The sequence below is a fragment of the Rhincodon typus genome, unplaced genomic scaffold (genome assembly GCF_021869965.1).
Source record: "Rhincodon typus isolate 14 unplaced genomic scaffold, sRhiTyp1.1 hic_rhity00013177, whole genome shotgun sequence".
NCBI lineage: Eukaryota > Metazoa > Chordata > Chondrichthyes > Orectolobiformes > Rhincodontidae > Rhincodon > Rhincodon typus.
In genome coordinates, this window is record NW_025978815.1 from 643 (window position 1) to 6,341 (window position 5,699).

Below are 5,699 nucleotides of genomic sequence, written 5' to 3' on the forward strand. Positions count from 1 at the left end.
AATCAGTGCCCACTGCAAGCCTCAATGCGAGACACGAACTGACATGAGTTTTTTCTCTTTCTATTCTAGGGCTTAACTGGTCCAATTGGTCCCCCTGGCCCAGCTGGTCCCAACGGAGAGAAGGTAAAGATGAGGATGAGGTTTATGTTTGTGCAAAATGTACTGAAGTCGTTTTTGATAATTTATAAAAATAAAAGCATATTAACAAAGAGAGCATTTGCCTGATTGATACAGGAGGTAGTCACATGCTGCTGCTTCTTGTTTTCAGAAAAAAATACATTAGGTGAAATGTTTCAGTCTAAAATCTCAGCAGTTCCTCACTGTAGCTGTTCCCTTTTCTCTTGTGTTTCCTTTAGGGTGAAGCAGGCCCTCGTGGTCCTACAGGTGCTGCTGGAGCTCGTGGTGCCCCTGTAAGTGGAAGCAGTTGAATTCCTGGGTTTCTGTTAAAACCAGAGGACAATGCAAGTCCTCACCCAACTATATTCTTGGGTTTACCAGAACTCAACCTGAGGAGTTAAGATGACCAAACATAACTTGTTAAGCATCTACTCGTTCTGATAAAATTCCATGCTGCAGGTTGAACCATTAATGCTCACTGTTCACGAGTTGGTGACAAGGGAGCCAGATGCTTCTGGTTCGAAGTCAACCTGAATTGGGACAAATTGCCTTGGTTGTTGGTGAGTTGATCCGTGAGATTGACAGCTCACTCTCGGGTTGACCGGAGCGAGACTGCAGTGTGATTGGAATGCACTTGAACTGGGGCAACTGGAAAGCACAATTCTAAAGTCCACGTATGTCCTTGTATAATTATGGCCCACTCAATACAGCAACCTGTATTGCAACAACATCTAACAAGCCCCCGAGGAGAAACTGACTCCAGTAGTTTGTATCAGTACAGTGTAGCCAGAATCTGAGATGTCTCGGATTTAGCCATTGTGAATGACTTTGTAGCTAGTGGCATATATTCCTTAACATTGTTGTTCAAGATTTCTCAGAAGTGAAATACATTATGCTTCAGATTATATCAATAATCGATGAAAAGTCTTAGCTATGTATTCACTTGTAATTACTGCACAATTATAATGCCCGTGTAAACTTGTCAAATTGCAATTACTCCCTCCCTTCAATGCGACACAAACCCTGGTGGACATATTTAATCTCAGCATGACAAAGTAGCATAAACTATTTCCATGGCAATTGTGCACAGAAGAATTTATGTCAACAATATATGTCTTTAACCTCGAGGCTAACTCTGGTTTCCTTCACCTGATGAAGACTCCTGCAATGCGTGATGGTACAGGAGACTGACTAGTTTACAACGAAGTTAGTTTATTAGTAACTATGGAGTATTTCAAGCTGGGCTTACCTTGCTGTCTCACCTGTGATGCTATTTGGGATTTCTCAGTTCTTGCAGGTGTGAAAATGTCAGTTACTCAATTCAATTGAGACAAGTAGAAACAGGCCTCATAGAAAAATGTTCAGAGAAGACGGGAATGAGCATCAAAGAGAGACTGTGATAACAGACTGGCACCAGAGATATGAAGAAATGCAGAAGATATAAAACAGTAAAGATGATAAAGTGAGGCTGGTCAAAACTAACAAAGGGATTTACAGGTGGAGGCAGGGTCATAGTTAAGTTACTAAATGAGTACTTTGTACTTGTCATTACCCAGAAAGAGGACGCTCCCCAAGTCACTGTGAAAGAGGAGGTGGTTGAAACACTGACTGACTGGACTAAAAATGGATAAAGAGGAGGTTTTAGATAGGCTAGCGAGAACTAAAGTTGAGATGGGACATTTGTGAGGATATTGAGGGAAGTAAGATTGGAAATTGCAAAAGTATAATCTTCCAAGATCCAGGAGTGTTGTTAGAGGACAGGGGAATTGCAGATATTAAGCCCTTGTTCATAAAAGTGGAGTTGAGGCCTGAGATCAGCTGTGATCATATTGAGCGGCAGAGTAGGCTCAATGGTCTACCCCTCCTCCTATTTCTTATGTTCCTGAGTGTAAGGGTGAAGCCAGCTACAACAGATCAGTTTTGCCTTGGGTGGTGGAAAAGCTTTTAGAACCAATAAGCTGGGACAAACTTAACAGCATTTTAATGTGAAAGAGGAGGAGAGGCAATGCAAAATAAAAGAAAGAATTCTGAAGAAGGTGCAGGATTAGATGGATCTGGAGGTACATGTGCACTAATTTTGCAGGGCTGTGGTAGAAGGGCAGGGAAGTGGGGCTTGCTGAGTAGCTCTTGCAGAGGGGATGCATGCACATGACAAGCCAGCTGGCCTGTTTCTGTGCTGTAACTGTTCTATTATTTCCTATTTGGTGGAACATGAGGAATAATGCTTTGACGTATGACACCCCTACACCAATATTATCAGTTTATTCAGTGCTGCCACTGGTTTCTGTGTGTGACCTTGCCATCTTTGTGTTTCAGGGTGAGCGTGGTGAGACAGGTCCTCCTGGCCCTGCTGGCTTTGCTGGTCCTCCCGTAAGTATTGGTTCAGAAACAATAAGCTAACAGTCAGATGCACATAAGCTGGTCAAGTTCTACACAGCAGAGGTCTATGGTTCTACATGATAGAACTTTCTTTCCACAAGTTAATCCGAGTATTGTTCCATTCAGACTAGTGGCCAGTGATCTGGTCAGCAAGCTCCACTCAGAAACCACCAGTCCCACTGCCACATCAGTGCTGTTCTGCCACTAGGAGATGTAAGTTTACATCAATAGCCAGCTATTAGATAGAGGTGGTGATATAATGGTTATGTCACTGAGTTAGCATTCCAGAGCCCCAGGCTAATGTTCTGGGAACATGGCTTTGAATCCCACTACAGGAGATAGTGAAGTTTGAATTTGACTTTTTTAAAAAAAAATCTGGAATTAAATCTAATCTAATGGCGACCACATAATCATTATCATAAAACCCATCTGATTCACTAATGCCCTTTCAGGGAAAAAAAAATCTGCCATCCTTACTTACATGTGACTCCAGACCCACAGCAGTGTGGTTGACTCTTAACTATCCTCTGAAATGGCTGAGCAAGCCACTCAGTTCAAGGGCAGTTAGGGATGGGCAAATTCTTTAAATGCTGACCCTACCAATGACACCCACATCTCATGAAGAAATTAGAACAACTGATTCCATCTGTCCCAACAGCTGAAGGGCAAACGTATATGTATAAGATCTCCTGCTGGCTATTTCAGCCTTGATGCTTCCCATCTAGATCCTCATTCAGGATTGGTCCCCTAGCTGCTGAAGAGTAGAATCTCAATGCATCAAGCTATATCTTTGATGATGCATTTATCTTTTTTCTCTTCCTAGCTGCTGGAGGTTGCAGGTCTGCCTAGACTCTTTGCTCTGAGTGATAAAGGATACAATATTTTCTGCCTCATTGGGATCATCCACCTCCTACATTCCCCCGGATTATGGAGGCCCAATTGCCCTAATCCCTGCCTTGGCTGATGAGGATCATGTTCTCCCTGATGTCCAGATCTCAGTCCAGGATCCCTACCTAGGTGATGAGGGCCAGGAACTCCCCCAGCTGATGGCTAGATCTCCCTCTGGGCTTCATGCCCTGGCTGATAAAGATTTTGATTCTGACCTGGTCTGATGGAGACAACATCATCCTTCTAGGAACCCTTCCCTGGCCAATGAGAGGTAGTATTCTACCCCTACCACCATAACAGTTAACAGAGACAAGCTCTCTCTCTCTCTTCTCTAAGGTTGAATTTCCTGGCTCACGCAGGAGAAAACTCCATCTGAAACAAGGGGGTCAGTGTTAAAATTCTTTCACACAGAGGATCAGGAAACTTTGGTGGTGGAAACAGAGTCCTTGGGTATTTTTGAGCCAGAGGTAGATAGATTCTTGATAAGCAAGAGAGTGAAAAGTTATCTGAGGTCAGGAGGGAATGTGAAGGAATCAGATCAACCATGATCTTGTTGAAGCAGCTGAATGGCCTATTCCTCCCAATCTGTCTGTATGTATGTAATCTCTGCCCTAGCTGATGGAGACCAGTTCTCTGTCTTCGTCAACTGCCTTGGCTGGTGAAGGCAAGATTGTGTCCCAGCCTGCTGTTTGTTGTTTTTCGAGTTTGCTAAGGTTGTATTTTCCCAGTGACAGGGCTCTGCAGTGTACTGTGTACTGACAATAACACTCCTGTACCTCCTTTTCTATAGGGTGCAGATGGTCAAGCTGGTCCTAAGGGTGAACCTGGCGAGGCTGGACAAAAAGGTGATGCTGGTGCTCCTGGTCCTCAAGGTCCATCAGGTGCTCCCGGTCCACAGGTAAGACACAAATATATTACGAATAGTTCTGTAAAACTAGTGGATTTCACCAGCAGAGGCATTATGTTGGCATAGATTCACAAGGGAAATCCCTTTCTGTCTCTTTTCAGGGTCCAACAGGTGTTACTGGGCCGAAAGGCGCTCGTGGTGCCCAGGGTCCCCCTGTGAGTATGGTTTTATTCATTTAAAGTTTTTAAACAAAATGCAAGTTGGTAAATATTACCCTTGATAGCTAACATGCTCTAAGAATGTTGTATTAAGCTAAGACTAGGACTTCTAGTCCTCTGTTTGCAAGTGTTTTTCAGACATTATCTTATAAGTGACTGTCTTGTCCAGAAAATTTGTGCCGTTTATTTGATATCCAAACACTAGTTCAGAGTTTATTATGTACAGGAATCTCTTCATCACCCACTTGGATTCTGCAGATGGGATCCAGAAGCCAGTTAGCTGGAGTCAGAAACTGGTTACTCAATGCTCAGGATGGTTAGGAACCTGGCACTGGGAGCCAGAATCCAATTGGATTCTAGCAGCTTGCAATGGGAAATTGAAGGGGACAGCTGGGAACATAATCTGGTAGATGCTCCTCAACTCCCAAAATCTAGAGTTTGGGATCTGGACTCTAACAGCTTGAAGCCAAGAGCTTTCAACCAAACACTAGTATACAGCAGTTTTTTTTTAGAAGCCAGGAGCCAAGAGTTGACAACTGAAATCTGGGGACAAGTAGCTAGAAATCCTGAAAACTAACTTTGGAATTTAGAACAAAGAAGCTACTGGAATGTGAGCGAATAGGACCAGTTGCAAGTTGGAGGCTACTGAGAACAGCTGAAAATCAGTAACAAGCATCTGGCTCGTAAATCTATAAAAACCTTTAGCTAGTTATTGGTTTTGCCTCTTTAAACATAGTTGTCCAATAGCTTTCACCGATTGTGCAGAGCAGCACTGTGTCTAGCGGCATGACTTAAATATGTTGAAATGGTATTTGGATCCTCTACACCCACATTCAGTCTAAATCTTTGCCCTTTTCTTATTATGTTGATAGCCACATAGTTCACCAGCTCATTCGCAATAACAGAAGATATTTTTGAACTGTTTGTGACATCATTTGGTGACAGATTTAATGAAAATCCAATTTGCATTGTATTCAGGTGTTCGAAACACATGCTGTGCAGCAGGTTAATCAGTCCTGACCTCTGTAGATAACACAGAAGATGTAGTTTAGTCAATATTCTAACTGACTGTACCTGCATTCCATCTCCCACCAAGAGCACCATGTACACTCCCCCAGCCTCCACATATTACTGTCTACCCACCCATTTAATCCCCCTCCCACAGCCCCGTGTACACTAACCCCCCCATCACTGACCCTACCCACCCATTTAATCCCCCTCCCATAGCCCTGTGTACATTCTCTCCCCAT

General features: G+C 43.4%; 1 long non-coding RNA gene across 1 annotated transcript; it reads left to right on the top strand.

Annotated features, from left to right (window-relative positions):
• Positions 1 to 356: 356 nt before the first annotated feature.
• Positions 357 to 4,460, top strand: LOC125482597. The gene is made up of 4 exons (XR_007261697.1): positions 357 to 410; positions 2,434 to 2,487; positions 4,175 to 4,282; positions 4,393 to 4,460. It is a non-coding gene; the product is annotated as an uncharacterized LOC125482597 (long non-coding RNA).
• Positions 4,461 to 5,699: the final 1,239 nt, after the last annotated feature.